The following is a 20,065-nucleotide window of genomic DNA, read 5'->3' as shown; positions in this document are numbered from 1 at the left end:
GGGGGGACGGGGGTAAGGGAGCAGAGTAAGGGAGGGATGGGTGTGTAACCCGAGCCTAGACAGGCAGGCAGGGTGACGTAAGGGGCCTCCAGGACGGTTGGTGATCACATGCATGAATGGAGGGCCCCTATGGCCCACTGTTACATGACAAGCCACACACACACACACACACACACACACACACACACACACACACACACACACACACATGCACACACACACAGGGGAAAGGGCAAGCTAGCTACCTACTGGCCACTTGTAGGGGGAGGGGAGGGGAGTAGCTAGCATACCAAACACTCACAACAGACCTGACCTATGAAGGGTGTGTGGAAAAGAACAGGGAACAAAGGGAAGACAGAGAGCAATATGGGTGCAAAAAGAAAGGCAGACGAGGGGGGCGGGAGATTTTAAGGGCTTATAATTCAATTTCAACAATCTATGCAGGAAGTGGATTTTCTTTAAAGAAATCCAAAATTATTTGCTATAAAATGGTTCCAAACCCATTTAAGAATTGGATTCTTTTTTTTTACATGTTTATTTTGGACGTGAATTGTGCTATTGCTTAAAGTGAACTGGCCCCTGGTCGCCTGAGGCCCTCTACGTGGCACAGAGAAGAAGAATGTGAGACACTGGTGGGGTTAGGGTAAGTTTGGGGGACAATAACCATGACCACTCTGTACCCCACTGTCCCACTGAGGACCACCCATAAGCAGACAGCTTGGAGCTCTTACTGGCTGTCTATGAGCTCTTAATTACAATAACAACCCAATCAGCCACTAATGAGGCTGAGGGGATCCGTATAGGAGAAGACCAAAGAATAGACCAACAGAGGAGAGACTGGAACATACTGTACCATACAGTGGACCTCTATAGGAGAAAAGGTGGGCCATCCCCCCGCCTCCCTTGTCTGTTTGACACTTAATTTGGCAGCAGGAATGAGAAAGGTTGGGGTGGTTTTGGGGGGGGGGCAGACAAACAGACACAGCGGAGGAGAGGGAATGGAGCTCAGGAGAAAGGGAAAGGGGGAGGATATTTTCAAGTCTTGGCTGTGAAGCCAAGTGTGAATAGTGTCAATTCAGAAAGCTGCAATTTGTTAACACCCATTGTAACCTGATACTCAATACTACTCGATATTTCAAAGGTAATGGCAACAACATAGCGAGGAATGTCTCCTGAAGTAAGGGTTCGAGGGTACGTAAAGGCTTCAGCCGCAGGTACACAAAGCCATAGGTGCATGCAGCCTATGGGTGCATTAACTCAGCTGACATTTTGTCACGAGTAAGAAGTGAGGGATTTTACGCTCGACTGTTTAGGCTGGCTACACATTACGTCATGCACTTTTTACTGTTGCCCTCGTTTCGATATCTGCAACGAAACTAAGTCATCAAAATGTGCCAGCACAAGGGACGCAGAAGCAGCATGTCTACAGACTTAACGGTCTTGTATACAAATGTTAAATGGGGAGCAGAAACGCTGTAAACAAACACTCGAACGGCCGGTGGAAAAATATATGGCTGGCATTTTCATGCAACGAGAGGGTACACAGAAAAACAGTCGCAGCATTAGATCATGGCAATACTTTGGCGTGACCAGTGTAACTGAGGTCATAGTAATGAAACTGCTATCTCTGAAGTTGCTATTCAGTGAGCCCCCACAGCTGCAGCCTCCATTATAATGTAGCTTACAATTTGAGATGGATGCTCCTCTTATTTTTAGAGTTGCCTTCCCTGTGGAGTATTTAATACGCATCTACCAGTAGTACCAGGCAAGCTTGGAGGGTGCTGGCTGGCATTGGGAAAATGGCGCACAGGAGCAGTTTTGGAAGGCGAGAACTGAGCCCTCTCTGGCCTCCTGTCAATGTGACTTGCTGTAGTGGAGGCAGCCGTGGGGTAGATTAGCCTGACAGCAGACCTGGCTAGTGCTGAAAACCAGGTGGAGGCTAACTCGTGACCGTTTCCTCTCCCTCTCAGCTTGGGTGACATCGTACCCGATGAGGTGATCGGCCGATTATAGATTTGCCAGCAGCTCAGTTGCTGAACAAACTCCAGGAGCGAAAACATGCGGAAGTGTTGCCAAGCAGAACGCCAGTGGAAAAATGCGTTTGTTTGTTAATATAGCTGTGGAAAGTCCTGAGAAGTAAAGCCAACACCCTGTGTGCCCCAATGCCAGGCGGTGGCTTCCATGGAGAAAAATGATGCTGAGAAATTGCAAGAGAGGCATTTTGATAAACATGTACCAACATGTACCTACAAAACAAAGAGGGTTGAGGACCAAAATAACAGAGTGTGCGCCAGGGGGTAGGGATGGTGGGTGCAGGTGTAGGAATCGGTTGAAGTGAGGAAATGGTCTCAGCGTGCAACAACAATGCAGCAGGCGAACCCAAAAACAATATTCCAAATCAAAAACCAAATCACCAAGGCAACCTAAGGAAGTGTGCATGTGTGTGTGTGTGTGTGTGGTTAAACTGAAAATATTCTGAATGCCTAATGAAATTCTACTAAACATTAAACTGACCTGTGACCAAAAAATATTGACAGACAAATGGGGCTAACAGGTGCATCACGACTGACCTCATGGCGAATGGTCAGATGAACTTCCATATTTAAGGTGGAGGAGAGAGTGAGAGAGAAAACGAATGTGAGTGCACCTGTTGCTCCATTGCCTCAGGCCCCCATTGAAGAGCATGGTGAGGGGGAGCTGGCCGAGCCTATTTATATACAGCGGCAGGTCCTGTTACAGCTGTGGCATGGGGCCAGGCCATGGCAGATTGAAGCAGGGAGAAAAGAGCAGCATGCAGACCCTGAGCTGTCAGATGGCTGGCCAAGAGTGGAGCGAGGCCTAAATCAGATCACACTGGTGTCTTTGGCTTGCCTCGTTCCCTCTGCCCTCGGGCACTGGAATGGCAGAGAGGAGAGAAAGGGAGCGATGGAAGGAGAGGTAGAGTGAGAAGAGGAGGAAGCAGAAGGGAAGAGGGAGGAAGTGAGAGAGAGAAAGAGGCCCAGACGAGGCACTGGGTCATTGTCGCTTGTTTTCAAAACAATGACTCACCATTGTTTATTATTCCACCAAGCCTCGGTTGACCTTTGACCCAAGGCAGCCAAGAAACAAGGAGAGGAGAGAGGAGAAGGCGGGGGAGAAAAGAGGAGAGAAGAAAGGAGAGGAAAGGAAAGGAGCGAAGAGCATAATGGAAGGTGATGGCACTGCCCCTTTTGGCATAATGACGGTGAGTGTGTGATGGGATTTGAGCCCTGTACCCACTCAGTCTCACAAAGAACCAACCACCCGCTGGTCCAATGAGCATATCTGTGTGACCTGAAGATGAAATAAATAAGACGAAGAAGAATTCCTTTTATTCAATCTGCACCTTCCTCGATATTCAAGATCGGATTATAATTGAACAAATAAAATAAAAAAACATATTCTCTAGCTGGGCGGCACAGTGGCACAGTGGTTAACACAGTTGCCTCACAGCAAGAAGGTCCTGGGTTCGAGCCCCAGGTTGTCCAACTTTGGGGGTCATCCCGGGTTCTGCTTTGTGTGGAGTTTGCATGTTCTCCCCATGTCTGCGTGGGTTTCCTCCGGGTGCTCCGGTTTCCTCCCACAGTCCAAAGACATGTAGGTCAGGTGAATCGGCCGTACTAAATTGTCCCTAGGTGTGAATGTGTCGGCCCTGTGATAGACTGGCAGCCTGTCCAGGGTGTCTCCCCGCCTGCCGCCCAATGACTGCTGGGTTAGGCTCCAGCATCCCATGACACTAATTGGGCTAAGTGGCTTGGATAATGGATGGATGGATGAAAATAAAAAGCATGAAAATTTAAGTGCTACAAGATACACACAAGTAGTCAAAAACATAGAGCTGCATCTGAAACCTAAAATTTTAGTCCAGTGTTGTTACAAATTTAACTTCATGACATGACATCCAAACATCGGAAGCTAATGTAAAGCAACTTTTTAAGCATAACGCTTTGCGACGTCTGGGTAGCGTAGCGGTCTATTCCATTGCCTACCAACACGAGGATCGGTAGTTCGCATCCCTGTGTTGCCTCTGGCTTGGTCGGGCGTCCCTACAGACACAATTGGCCGTGTCTGTGGAAGGGAAGTCGGATGTGGGTATGTATCCTGGTCGCTGCACTAGCGCCTCCTCTGGTTGGTCGGGGCACCTGTTCGGGGGTAGAGGGAACTGGGGGGGAATAGCGTGATCCTCCCACGCGCTACGCCCCCCTGGCGAAACTCCCCACTGTCAGGTGAAAAGAAGCGGCTGGCGACTCCACATGTATCAGAGGAAGCATGTGGTAGTCTGCAGCCCTCCCCGAATTGGCAGAGGTGGTGGGGCAGTGACCGGAAGAGCAGGGTAATTGGCCAAGTACAATTAAGAGAAAAGGGGGGGGGGGATCCTAAAAAAAATAAAAAAATAAAGCGTAGCGTTTTGCTAATATAAGGCTTCCTGAAAAATTAGCTTTTGCAAGCTCGTTTTCTAGCTCAAAATGAAATCCTTCATTTTATCACATTCACACCTCACAGCTGCCTGGTAAAACCACACTTAGAAGTTAAGGGCTTTTTTCAAGCCATTTAAGAGAAAGAGTAATTATTCACTTCCCTTGGCCAGTGGTTCTAAAGACAATACAAGGATGCAATCCAGAAAAAGCTCTGTAGCCTTCTACACCAACCCCACCCCACCACCACCCCCCATCTGATTCCATTCTCAGAAATGGAATCGGATAGAAACACAAACCCAAGAACTCAAAGCCTCCGCTCTATTGTACGGCAGATAAGACAGTTATCGTCTTTGTATCTGAGGTTTTCCCCTCGCTTCCCAGTTCCACGTTCCGATCCCAGCCCTTCCTTCCTCCTCCTTCACTCCAACTCACGTGTATCCACAGCCCGGGCACAACGTCACTTATCGAGACGCCTTGAGAAATGGACGTCATTTCAGAGAACGAACTCTTACAAAAAGACAAAAAGGCAAAAATCTTATCAAAAAGATACACGTGTTAGGGTTAATACTCCTGTCTGTGCCCTTGACCGAGGCACGGCAAGACGAACTGGAGTTGGACCCCAGGCGCTGCACGGCGGCTGCCCACTGCTCCTAGCTACACAGCTAGGATGGGTGAAATGTAGAGAAGAATTTCCCCACGGGGATCAATAAAGTACATAAAAGTTAAAAAAAAAAGTTAGGGAGCACCGAAACAGACCGATACCACCGATCAAAGCCCTTTCAAAATGTAAAATGCGGGGGCTCCCCAGTGGCTCACCTGGTAGAGCACGTACCACATAAGGCCGAGTCCTTATCACAGTGGCTTTGGTTTGAATCAGGCCCGGGCCCTTTGCTGCATGTCATCCCCTCTCTCTCCCCTACCTTTCCTGTCTCTCTCTACTATTGCTATCAAAGGAAGAAAATGACAGCAAAAAAAAAAAAAAAATCTTTAAAGAAAATGTAAACTGTGTACGTGTATGTGTCCCAACTGATGCAACAAGTGCTTTTGGCTGCATGCATCACTGTGTAATTGCTAAGAGAGGCACATGATAATTCCTGTATAGCTTTGCTGCATTTTTCTCCAAATGAACTCTCAGAACACTCTGTCCAAGAGCCCGAGATCCAGGTAAACACAGTCCTACTGTACAACCAACAACACACTCCCCATCTTAAAAACACTGGAAAGTCTCATCCACACACACACACACACACACACACACACACACACACACACACACACACACACACACACACACACAACTTCTGGCAGCAGCTCACAAAACGACTAAACCAGGTGGTGCTCCAAACAAATAAAAAGCGTGCCGGGGGAAACGGCATTCCTGACATAGTCGACGCGTTTGGGGAACAGAGAGAAGACTATGAAACAGGAGCAAGTAATCAACTGCAGACTGGAACTGGGTTGAAGATATACAGTAGACGGACAGACAAACGCACACACGCTCACTCGCACACACGCACACACAAAGTGAGTAATACATAAAACATCTGATGTTCCTTTTCATCTTCCCACGTCAGTGAGTGGAGCGCAGTGCGGCATCTTGGTGTGGTGAGCCAGAGCTTGAGAGGGAGGCAGGCAGGGCTGCCTTCCCTTGCTTGACTTTTGGCCACAATGGCAGCAGCTGCAGGGCCCAGCCCCGCCGACACACCGACCCACAAACCAGAGCTACACATGGGGCTGGAGGAGCTACGCCCGCACGCGGGCCTCACTGGGCCAACCTCTTCCCCTCCTCACTCCCCTTTCTCTTCTTTGAGGAGCTAACTTCTACCAAATTGCCTGCATGCCAATGTATTGTCTGTCTTACATGCCTTGCATTAGTGCCTCTGGTATCCAACCTCATCCCCACTCGACAAATAGTTGCGTTGCAATATCACCGGGTGGCGAAGAATACTCTTTACCAGCTTTCTCCACTGCTGCCTGCATGGTGTGCTGTGAACACTCAGTGATCAGTATGACGCCACACATGTCTGACAGGGGAAAGAGACTGTGAGTTGACACAAAATACAACGCCAAACTCTGGAGCAGTGCAACTCAATGAAAAGTCAATGGAAAGAGGCGATATGGTGCAACAATTAACTGTATCGCCCCGCGCCACACAAAATGGGGGAATTGGTCTCTTGCTTGAACTGAGAAATGTTCAACTTGAGCGATTTCGCTTGTAGCAAAGAAGCCATAACAAATCATCCCAAAGCATGGCTGCTAAAAGGTCCCTCCCATTTCAAGTCATTGTGATCTGTTAAGAAAAGGAGGCTGCATTAAAAGCTGTACAGCACAACATTAATTTCCTACCATGTGTTGATTTTTGAAAATGTTGCTGTTTTTTTTTTTTTTTTTGCGAACTCCAAGCACAGATCGATATATAATCGTCTCCCCGAGCACACTGGGAACGATACAAGTGTGCAAATGTTAGCTCGCTAACTTTAGCCTGTTCGCAGGTAGCCAGCAGTGGAACCAAATTCCCGATGATGTCACTAAACTGAAATGTTGCCCAATTAATGTTATTCTTGCTTCAATCAGGTGAACAGAGCGGAACCGAAGTATGGTGTTACATTTCATATGAACATACAGTAAAGAGACAGGCACCCCAGGTGTGAGTGAGAAACAGAGAGAGCGAGAGAGAGAGGGAGAGAGAGAGAGAGAGAGAGAGAGAGAGAGAGAGAGAGAGAGAGAGAGAGAGAGAGAGAGAGAGAGAGAGAGAGAGAGAGAGAGAATGGAGCCCAAGAGGTCCCTGAGGAGAGACACCGTCAGTGCAGCTGGGAGGTTGGTGAACTGGGCTTGTGACCACAATGTTGCTTGCTTGAATCTGTGGGCTGGGAAAATCTGGTCCGGCAAACGTAAATGAGTAATGCTATCCCACACTCAAACCCCAATTTCCAAGTTAGCAACAGTATAGGCCGTCGACTGCTAAAAGCATTTGTTCTCAGACTGACTTCCCTGGCTAGCCAAAGTTAGAGAGGATGCTTGACAAGGAGACAGGGAAAGAATGATCCACCCTGAGCCTGCCCTGGCTTTGGCTCCATGTGCTAACACTGCTTTTTGTCACTGAGTAGTTTCTACCTCCTGCTATAGCTGTTTAGGGGTTTAGACGAGGTACTCCCTGTGTGGTGAATGGACGAGTGAGCTCATCCCGAGCATGGAAAATCCTATTGATTTGACTGGATTGCTGCAAGGCTGCCAACGCCGAGCTTAAAGTTGAATCCTAAATTTGATGCAAACGAAGAAAAAGACCCAGAGAGGAGAAAATAATTTGATTCTAACAGCCTTGAAATGAGACGCGCGTACGTGAGCGAAAAACAAAGGGGGAGCTGTTAAAGTGAAGTGAGGAGACGAGTTAGCAGGCGAGGGAGATGAAGGAGGAGAAAATGAGGAGGAATTTGAGAGGTGGAGGGAGCAGAGAGGCACAGCGGGGGGGGGGGGGGGGGGAGAGAGAGAGAGAGAGAGAGAGAGAGGAGAGAGAGAGAGAGAGAGAGAGAGAGAGAGTTGGGGGGCAGCAGCAAAGGGGAGGATGAAGGAATTGAGAGTGGGGAGAGGGCGAGTGGAGCAGCCAGGTGAGTTTAATAGCCTGCTTGTCTGTGTTGTTAGACCACCGGCTCTCACTGGCTGCTGTTGGAAAACCTCACTCACACACACACACACACACACACACACACACACACACACACACACACACACACACACACACACACACACACACACACACTCAACAAGCCCGAGCGCACACACATAAGGGCAACGCAGACACAAACTCGACCACTCTGCTTCACTTTTTGCCGATGTCTTCCTCCCAAGCCATTCCATCCCTCAGACTCGCAACCACTCCTGCAACGCCTCTTTCCATTTTCAAAACAGCAACAGTGTCTGAACCCATATGCATTTCAATCAAATTTATCTGGCCCTTTTTCACCAACTCTCCATTCTGCTATGCCACTTTTCATATCATCCCTGGCATTCTACACGGAGGTGTAAAAGTTTGTAATTTTTTATAAAGCGGTTATTGGTAAAAACCCCGAGCGGCAGTAGACCTGGGGCTTTGATTACGGGCTAATATTCACCCTTCCATTTGTTTTTCCGCCGCTGATTCCCTGAGATTTTCAAACACCCCCCCCCCCCCTGTTGGTTTTTCCATTTAGGATATCCGTTAGCATGCTAGGTATGGCGTGGGTGGAACACTGACGTCGTTTCAGCGTTCAAAAGGCCCCCCGGCCAACAAATCATTCACTGTTACCTAGCCTCTGACAGATGGGTCCCCAGAGTGGAGGGTCCGTGGCCATTCCAGCATTGTAAAAAGACATCCATTCATTATGTTGTCATTTCACTGTAAGCCATGATTCAATATGGGCCCGTTTGACTGTGAGTGAATGTGGGACAGCTCGATGCAAACTCGTAAACTCACACGTGCACGTTTTTCCTGTCTTTTTGCCCTCTTTTCCTCCATTTTTGCATCACCCTCCCTCTCTCTCTCCTTTCACTCACGCTCCCTTCTCTGATGAAAGCAACCGGCCCCTCTAAACAGAGGCTATTCCTCCACTGTAATCGGTCCATATTCACCCGTTTTCATCCGACAGCTCTCCGCTCCGCCCGTCAAAAAATATGTGAGACATTCAGCGACAAAGGGGAACGTTTTTAATAAGTACAGAGCACGTGGTTCGCACACACAGGCAAAGGGACACACCAGCCAGCAACGGAAAACCATAAATGAAGCAATACAAGTCTACTTTATATAATTAAAAGAACAGATTTATTGCCTGGCCAATGATGTTCTGAGGCACAGTCAGAGCCTCCCATCTGGCGCGGATTCGGGGCTGGCATGGTGCATGGCTATGGTGGTTGGCATGGCGTGGGATGTGAACTTGTTTTTGAATACTGCCACTGCACAGAGACGGGAACATAAAAGCATGCAGGCAAGGGTATGCCACACGTACGTGCATGATTTCACATACGCACACAGGGCATGCCGAAAAAAAGAAAAAAACCAATGCTCGGATACAAATACTCACACATGGGAGTATTCTATCACACACACACACACACACACACACGTGCACATGCAAAAACGCATGTTGTATTTAACCAAACATGGTGGGAGAGAAGGTGGATACATTAATAATTAATATACACTTCCCTAGCGAATCAGATCAATAATAGTTAAAAAGATCGGGGACAGTTTGATTAAGGTATTTCCACAGTAATACAAGTAATGCAATTTCTCTCACTAACCCCCCCTTATATTTTTTTCTGAAAATTGCAGGCTAATTTGCATAGAGAGGGGTGAGATGCACTGAGATCCAGCCTGCCATAACCCCAGTGAGGGATCCCAACACCTTTGATTACAGATATAATGTCGAGGTGCTTGCAAAACACTGTGATGCAAGCAGCGTCCTTGTCAATACAAGTGAATGTAAAATGTCAGTTCAGGACACAGCACATGGCTTATGCTGCCATATTGTTTGTGGTATAAATCAAACCACCCCTGCATCCAGGCCTTCTCAGTGTGGGTCTTGATTCACATATGTTTAGAAGTGTGTGAACAGAAATTATACTAGCAACCATTACAGCATTACTTTAAATGAGTGAGTAAGTGAGGTGATTACATAACATTATCTATAGCAGAATTATTGCATTCCGCAGTTTGATATCAGATTACCGGTGTGCATGTAAAAGGTACCCAGTATGCAGGGCTAAAGTGCTTCTGTATACTGCCCCTATGTGCTGCACATTGTTTCATGCCGTCTACTCGTTGTCGTGTTGATGGGGAGGCGCAGGAGTGGACAGTGGACTGCGAACCACAACCACATCACTGCTACAGTTAAGAGAGATGACGCTAACAAACGACTGTTGGATAAATTAGTGGCACAATTATGGCTACAGTGACTATGCCATGTATTTAGAGAGATGTAGCGATTGTCACCATAAGCAAATCAAATCACAGCTTCGTAGATTGCAATTTTGGCATCTTTTTGGTATATACTTCTTGCATACACTTATATACACAGGCCGTGACTATTTTCATAAAACTGCAGAAATTCTGTCCGGGTAGCATAGCGGTCTATTCCGTTGCCTACCAACACGGGATCACCGGTTCAAATCCTCGTGTTGCCACCGGCTTGGTCGGGCGTCCCTACAGACACCGTGTCTGCGGGTGGGATGCCGGATGTGGGTATGTGTCCTGGTCGCCGCACTAGTGCCTCCTCTGGTCGGTCGGGACGCCTGTTCAGAGGGGAGGGGGAACTGGGGGTAATAGCGTGGTCTTCCTTTGTGCTACATCCCCCTGGCGAAACTCCTCACTGTCAGGTGAAAAGAAGCGGCTGGTGACTCCACATGTATCGGAGGAGGCATGCGGGTAGTCTACAATCTTCCCCGGATGGGCAGAGGGGGTGGAGCAGCGACCGGGACGGCCCGGACAAGTGGGTAATTGGCTGAATACAACTGGGGGGGAAAAGAGGAAAAAAGCCAAAGAAAAAAAAACTGCAGCAATTCTAATGGCAAGTTTCAAAATGGCTGGTGAACCGATGGAGTGGTTGAAAATAATCAAGCCATTTATGATCAACAGTGGACCAATCAAAGGCCTGTTTAAAGCAATAGCCAGCATAAAATTCAGTCATCCCCATCAGCACAGTTAAGCAGTTAAATAAGAAAATCCCACCAACAGCCAAATCCACAAAAACAACCACAACAAACCTTAAAGGCAAAACCAGTTTGTTCAAAGCTAAAGTGAAAAATGTTCTCTGGGGGTGTGGGGGTTCTGTAACCTGTTACGCACTTGGGTAATGCTGTCACCATAGTGACCTATCTGACTATGCCGCCAACAAACACACTACCCTATACACATGCATACATGCAGACACACACACACACACACACACAGTGTGATCAGATGTCCATGCGTGCAGGTGTACGTGATAAAGCACCATCACTTAGGCCCAGCTGGAGCGAGAGCATCCAATAAAAGAGGAGAAAACAAAAAAACAAAGGGTCGGGGTGGGGGTTTGAGAGCGAGGAATGGCAAACGGATGGCATTCACACCTTTAGGTGAGGTCTGAAAGCGGCTTTCCCGACGCATACAGAGTGAGATTAGCGTGTGTGTGTGTTAAAGACACGTCTGCAGGCTGTGAGCATCTACAGCGTGTGAGAAAAAGAAAAATCAGTGGATGAAAGTGAACCCTCTAACCCCTCAATGAAGCAGCACACAGAAGAGAGGAGGGAGCGAGCAAGACAGAGAGAGCGAGAGAAACAAAGAGAGAGTGAGAACGATAGAGGGGGGGGTGGAGTGGAGGGAGAGGCGAAGATGGAGACAGACAGCCAAAGAACCACATGACATGGGAGAAGGAGAGTGAGGGAGAAAGAGAGACCGGGGCATCAGACTACACATAAGTAACAGAATCTAGGAGAGAAAGGAAAGCTGTAATATCCAGACCACTTGTGCTACCGTTACACGTTCACACAGCTCTTTAAGCTAGCTACTACATATTCATCTCGCTGTATAACACTGTAGTAGAAACTCGTATTTATGCCTACACATCCCCTCTGTCACCGGTATAAAACAACACTGACATAATAGATGGAGATGCTCGCATCTCACATCTGCACAAATTGGTAAACTGAGGGGCGTCCGGGTGGCATGGCGGTCTATTCCATTGCCTACCAACACTGGGATTGCTGGTTCAAATCCCTGTGTTACCTCCAGCTTGGTCGGGCGTCCCTACAGACACAATTGGTCGTGCCTGTGGGTGGGAAGCCGGATGTCGGTGTGTGTCCTGGTCGCCGCACTAGCGCCTCCTCTGGTCGGTCAGGGCACCTGTTCGAGGGGGAGGGAGTACTGGGGGGAATAGCGTGATCCTTCCATGCACTATGTCCTCCTGGTGAAACTCCTTACTGTCAGGGGAAAAGAAGCTGCTGGCGACTCCACATGTATCGGAGGAGGTATGTGGTAATCTGTAGCCCTCCCCGGATCAGCAGAGGGGGTGGAGCAGAGACCGGGACAGCTCAGAAGAGTGGCAGTAATTAGCCAAGTACAATTAGAAGAAAAAAAGTGGGGGGGGGGGGACATATACATAGTGTGTGTGTGTGTGTGTGTGTGTGTGTGTGTGTGTGTGTGTGTGTGTGTGTGTGTGTGTGTGTGTGTGTTTGGTAAATTGAGGTGGGGGCCTTCCTGGAAAACTTACAGAACTTGACTGACTAAACTGTCTTTGGTTAGTGAGAACACATTGGACAGATGCCAAGCTTTTAGTGATTAATGAGATGTCACTGCAGACCAATAAGTGCCTAAGAAAAAGGGCTCACATGTCGAGATGTTTGCAAGGAAGCCCATGAAAAGGAATTGTTGCAGGCTTCAATCTGAAGACTCACACTCGGAGCTCCCAAAGCTACAGAGAGACTACGCACCATGCTCCACCGGCTGCAGCAGATCCCCCCGCTAATCTAACAAAAGGTAAACTAACCGACCCTACCATCCATATCACATCTCTGATCAGTCGAGCCATTTACAGCCTGGCCACATTTTGAACCAGTCAATCAATCAATTAATCAATCAGCAGAAAGAACAAGTGTGTAATGCTTCCCTGCTCTGCTCATTCCTAACCTCGTCTCTCAATGCCTCGCCTGCCTGCCTTTTGAAGGAAAGGGAAAACGGAATGAAGGAAGATTTAACAACAACAAAAAGAAGAATGTATGGGATCTTCGGTCAAATCAACAGCCCAACCAATTAAATGTGAATGGCTTTCTCCCCGCTCCTAACCTGTTGAGAAGGTTTACGGCACAAATGGGGTCCAGACCCCGAAGACATTCACACACACTGCTCGGTTGAGAGTGTGTGCGGGTATTTGTGCAACTACTTTTGGAACCATGGGACAACTGGAAATGTGGGCTCAAATACTGCCATTCAATCATCTGCTTCCAAATACCATTAAAAATGGCTAAAAAAATGCCATTTTATTCAATACAGCAACAACTGAGCATTATCGAGCTTGTTACCTACCAAGTCAAATTAAATCTCAACTGAATGATAAATAAAAATTGCAGTTATCGGGGGTTGTCTGAATTTTACTATAGCCTAATATCAAATGTGATTTCTAATTCAACACCTGATTCCTCTCCTCTATGGCAGAGGTCTATATGATACAGCCGTGGTGTATGTGTGTGTTGGTGCTATTGGTAATAAACTACTGCAAGACTCATTGGGCTGTGTCAAAGGGCCATTTCACTCCAGTCATATGACAGGCCTCAAAATACATTTAACCCATCAGGTTCAGTTACAAGGCCACTCAAGCTCAACACATACACATATATACAGACCCACTGGGGCAGTCATGCACACAGATGCATACACACTCAAGCACCACTTATATCAGGTTCAGAGTAAAGACAAACGCACACCACAGATACACACACACACACACACACACACACACACACACACACACACACACACACACACACACACACACACACACACACACACACACACACGCTAGCCATTCAAGAGCAATTCGTCCACCAAGTTACATGGTGTATAATCAAGAATTTCCATAGCTCGCTGCTACACAAATGAACTTGAGCCGCCAGCAGGCACAGGCCTGGTGTCTTGCTCAAGGACCCCTATCAGAAAAATTAACAAACTGGCTGCTGAACCTGTGACCTGTCTGTTATTGGAGGTTTTTTTATTTTATTTTTTTCAAACCGTGCGTCATGATGCGACACAAATGCACATAAAACAAAAAGTCCCAAACGGGGCTATCCTCAACACAATCCCTGCACCTTTCCTCTCGGAGCCTCAGCCCTTCGGTCTGGTCCTGCCTGCCAAAAGGGGGGCTTCCACACAGTCCCCTTGCTGATCCCTGTATTACAGGGACGGCTCAACTTGGATTTTAGAGCGTGAAGTCACCCTTAGTTAAAATAGGGCAGATCCAAACAGCAACAAGGGCCCGTCAAATCAGATGGTTGTGGCATGGCGTAACGGCGCAGTGTGTGTGTATGTATGCGATCTCCTGTTGTTTCCCCGCAACTAGGGTACATTTCTGTGCAGTGAGCAGTGGGTTTTATAAACATCTACAGTTCTCTATCTAAGAATGGGAATCAGGGAGGAAGGTATCACAAAAACGCCATATTAAAACAAGGACAAAAACACTCCATATTAAAACTGCCCTGCATTACGAAGAACTGAAAAGACCAGCGCGCACATTCCAGTCCCACCATTTCCCCCAAAAGACAGACGTGATCTCACTTCTGATGAAAACTTTTTTCATTCATTTAATTTCATCATCTCTTACCGAGGTTAAATTCAAAATCCCTTCCTGCGTTAACAACCACTGATGGAAACCAACTACAAAACAGCATTGCTGAGTGATTAAGTGCTGTCAAAAGTGGACAAAATGGCACGAGAAAAAAATAAAACACGCTGCGAGAATGTTTTCACTTTTGTCGGAAGATCAAACCATGATACACTGTGGGAGTCAGGTCAAGTTGTGCTTTTTGTCTTACGGTCATATCGCTTTTGGATAAGGAATGCGGCAGGAACAGCTGCTTGAATCACACACACACACACACACACACACACACACACACACACACACACACACACACACACACACACACACAAACAAGATTAAAAGTTGCAATGGCAAGCATGGAGAAGTTGAAAAGGGTATTTGGAGAGATAAGAGCAGAGGAGGAAACACTTAGGAGAGTCACACCAACAGTTAATTTCCTTTAGCAGTACATATTGCCTTCCTGGCTAACACTCCCAGTGTGCAACGCTCGACTGGTGGAGCCTCAGTTCATGACCCTTTCCATTGTCTGCGCTGGTTCTGTGGACACAGCCTATCCAAACACACAACGGCAATCCACAGTCAATGGTGCTGCTCTATTGTGAAGGCCTGAATTCTACATGTAGTCAATGAAACATATTACAGTGGCTTTCTAAAGAATACCAAATCATTAAACCAACAGATAAAACGGAGGGTTAGGAATATAACAACTGCTCTCTGAAAGAGAGGAATGAGGTACAACACATACTGTATGGGATATAACGCCCTAATGATGTGTGGTGATGCATGGTGGCCTGGTCCCGCCCCCTAGGCTATATAGCATCGTCACCAGCAGCATCCTTCAGTTTGTCACACTGCTCGTCACACTGCTCTTCACCGAGCTCTCCCGGTGAAGCGGGTCGAATGAGTGTTGTACCTCATTCCTCTCCTTCAGGGAACAGTGGTTATATTCATAACCCTATGTTCCCTTTCAGTCGATTCACTCGGTACAACACGTATTGTATGGGACGTATATTCACGCCCTGCAGAACAGGAACCTACCGGATTCAAAGTAAAATAGACCTATCAGAGACCACTGGGTGAACCACTGAAGGGGCCACTACATCTAAATGATAAAACCACACAAAAGTGTGTGGAGAAGCCCAGCAACATGCTGTGCAAACGTCCCCAACAGACAAGCCCTTAAACAAGGCCCAAGACGAAGCTATTCCTCTGATAGAGTGTGTGCACACTCTCCCAGGTAAACTAAAGCCTTTGCTGCGGTAAGCCAGAGAAATGGCCTCAACTAACCAATGAGAAAGACATGGCTTTGACAGAGCCTTGCCCTTAACTGGATTAGTGAAGCAGACAAACACCTGATCACATTTATGAAAAGGCGGAGTATGGTAAACATACGCACGTAAAGCCATCACAGGAGACAACATATGCAAGCTTCTGTGCTCTGCTAAGAAAGGAGGAGGGGAGCTCGGACTTAACTCAAAACCCAATGAACTGTAGGACATAGGCATGACTTTAGGAATTTAAGCTGTATTACGGCATAGCGTCACCTTAGTATCCCCTGGTGCAAAAACCAGGCATGCTCCATGTATTGACAAAGCATGAAGTTCCCCTACCCATTTAGCCGACGCCAACGCTAAAAGGAGGGCTGTCTTATATGAGAGAAACTATATGTCAACTGACTCCAAGGGTTCAAAAGGTGGCTCACACATAGCATCAAGAACTAAGTTAAGATCCCAGGGAGGAATGTTGGGCCACACAACTGGTTTCAACCGCCGTACGGCTTTCATAAACTGTATGGCCAGAGGGTGCACCCCCAGTGACACTCTACCAAAACCTACATGACAAGCCAATATTGCAGATAAATAGACCTTAATGGTAGAAAAGGAATGGCCTTGCTCCCACAGATCCTGAATGAATGTCAGAACATCCACTATAGAACGCTGAAAAGGAATCAAACCCTGTCCCTGGCACCACTGCTCAAATGCATGCCACTTATAAGCATACAGGCCCCTGGTAGACGAAACCCTTACACTCTGAATGGTAGCAACAACATTGGAAGGTAGGCCCCCAGCCATTAAGTTTAACCTCTCAACAAGTAAGCATGCAGATGCCACAGCTCTGGGTGGTGATGCACTATCTCTCCCCCTGCCTGAGATAGAAGATCCTTGCTGGTTGGGAGACACCAAGGCTCCTCCACCATAAAGCTGCCTATCTCCGCATACCACACTTTCGCTGGCCAACAGGGAGCCACTAGAATCATGGATAAGCCCCCCCTGGCGGACCCTCTCCAGAGTGGGCAAAATAAACTCCCCTGGTGAGAATGCATACAGTAGAGTCTGAGGCCATGGATGAGCCAGAGCATCTATTCCCAGTGGTGCACTGGGGTCTGTCAGAGAGAAGAACAGAGGGAAAGGTGTGTTTTCTCTGGAGGCAAAGAGATCTACATCAGCCCTGCCAAACTGATCCCATATCTGCACCACAACCCCGGGATAAAGTCTCCATTCTCTGACCAGAAGTTCTCCTCTGGAGGAGAGGTCTTTGCCTCCACTGAGGTGACCAGGAATATGCAGTGGCGCCGGCAGCCGTAATCCTGTACGCACAGTGCGTAATTTTTTTTAATGATTTTGTTCGTTTTTTTTTTTTTTTTTTTTTTTTTTTGCCACTCACACCATTTGACGCAAATACATTTGAGGGCCGATGATTGGTGTTAACGTCACTGGCTAATAGCGCATGGTGCGTACAGGATTACGGCTGCCGGCGCCACTGGAAATATGTACTGCTCCTATCGACAATAGATGTATGCTGCCCCATACCAGCGAAGAGTGAGACAGTTGAAGTAGGGAGCAAGAGCAAGTGCTCCCTTGCCTATTTATGTAAGACACCACTGTCATATTGCTTGTTTTTATCAGAACATGGTGACCCACCAAAACAGATCCAAAGTGCTGTAGAGCTAGAAACACAGCTAGCAGCTCTAAGTACTTTGTGTGGCGTTTGCTTTGCACAGGTGACCCCTCTCCCCTCACCATTACTGTTTTTCAAATTGCCCCCCAGCCCTTTAATGAAGCATCCGTGGTCACCACTTTGTGGTACAGGACTCTGCTTATAGGGACCCCATTTAGCAGTAAGCGCAGTTCTCGCCAAGGTAACAAAGCTGCCACACATTGCTCAGTTACCGTTATCCATCTGTGAAGATGATACGCAGGGTATAGGTGAAGAGATAATAGCCACCACTGCATCACACATATTGACAACAGGCCCAGCAGTACTACTGCTATCATAGATGCCGTCATTCCCAACAGCTGTAGGTAATTGTGAAGCTGAGGTTTGTGCCCCAATGGAAACTGTGCTAAGCAATACCAAAACGCCACTAGCCTGCGCTGAGACAGGCGAGCGCAACAGGTGAGCCAGCATATTTCCTGCCCCAAAAAGGATAACTGCTGACTCTGGGTTAGCAAACTCTTTTTCAGACTGATGAAAAAGCCCAAAATCTAAAAGATGTGACATCACTACTTTTGTGTGATAATCTTCCTGCTCCCTGGACAGTGATATTATAGCTATATCGTCCAGATACGTGGGTATTGGTATTCCCCAACTCCGCAGGGTTTAATGCTGCCTTGACACTGGTGAATGTGCGTGGAGCTAGTGACAGCCCAAAAGGCAGAAGAAGCTATTCGTAGGCGACCCCTTCGAATGCAAATCTCAGTTGCCGTCTTTGATTTGGATGAACCACTATGTGAAAATATGCATCGGTCAAATCTATTGATGTGAACCACTGCTCCAGCCCTACTGTGTTTATTACCTGCCGTAGTGTTAGCATCTTGAACTTGAATAATTTCAGATGTTTGTTTAGCATCTGCAAGCCTTTTTTTTTTCTGTGCTGGAGATGGGAAAGGCCAGTCCACCTCCAACTTGCTAGCAGTCCGGCAAAACAGAGCCAGACAAATAGTTATCTGTAACGTCCTGGCTAACCTCTGCAGCACCAGAGGTACCCTGATCCACCTGCAACGCCTCCTGCTCATCTCCAGAAAGGCAGTAGTCCAGTTCCACAATATTCTCCTCCTCCTGATAGTCCAAAAGGTGCCCACCTGTGGTCATAAAATTTAGAGCATGCCAGCTCCATATCATCCATTGCCTGCTCCATTTGGTCACTCCAGGAGAGCCCTGCTTCTCTGCCGGCCTCAGCCTCCCTATCAGATAGGGGCTGTCCGGAAATTTCAGGGAGAAGATCCTCCTGCCGCCCCAAAGCTTGGGCCAAAATCCGTTCGATGAAACTCACACGCCGTTCGAGAGATTCATACAACTCAGCTGGCTACAGAGCACACAAGCGCCAGGGTGAGTCAGCGATCATTTAGCATGGACGATTCCAAAAAAGATCGGGCAAGCATCGTGGAGGTCCTACTCGTGTAGAGAAAAACTGCAGCCTTGAGGACAAGGACGAGTGGTCATTTTCCTCTTGGAAGAATAATTGGTTTGGAGTTCGCTCACTTATGTTTGCTAGCTGCAGTCATTAGCGGAGCTAAACTAGCGCAGCTTAACCACCGAGATGAAGAAAAACAAATAAAACCGGTATGCAAAAACATTCAAAAATAGCACTTTGCAGAAAGCTGACACCAATATGAGGCTGTTGTCAGACTGACCTAGTGGAACCCAGTTAGCCAAATAAAAGGTTTTGCTATGTTTTCTGCTATATTTTTTCCAAGGTGTTTTTCCACGAGGTGAAGAGTGACAAAACTGAGGGATGCTGCTGGTGACGATGCTATATAGCCTTGGGATTGGGACCAGGCCACCATGTGTCACTCACAACACATCTTTAGCTTTCAGGCGTGAACAGAGATGTCTTCAGCCAGACTCAAGAGAGGATTATATCCCATACAATATGTGTTGTACCGAGTGAATCGACTGAAAGGGAACAGCCATTTATTGAGTCCAACAAGAGATATTTGCCTAAAATAGAGGGTCAAAGCACCTTAGTATCCTCCTTTTTAAAGTCCGTTTTAACCTTTATAGCCAAAGATCAACAATTTATCATGATGCTAACAGAAACAGTTCCTTGCACATTTTTCTGTTTAGGTGTAGCGTGCTGGCTATTAAGCACATTGTAAGTGTAGTTTTCTTAACAACAACAAAAAAAACCCTCAGATTCAGTACATAGTCACATCAGACACAAATCTTTACTCTACCATCAATCCCACTGCAAAATTAATATAGTTCAAACCTAAACCATTTTTACTGTGTTTAGTCCCATACCACATCCACTTGTGGTATGGGACTTATTCCCAAAATTGCCATTATTATGCCTAATCACTGTCC

Source organism: Lampris incognitus, chromosome 3 (genome assembly GCF_029633865.1).
Source record: "Lampris incognitus isolate fLamInc1 chromosome 3, fLamInc1.hap2, whole genome shotgun sequence".
NCBI lineage: Eukaryota > Metazoa > Chordata > Actinopteri > Lampriformes > Lampridae > Lampris > Lampris incognitus.
The sequence above is the reverse complement of the archived record's forward strand: the minus strand, read 5'-3'. Positions refer to the sequence as shown.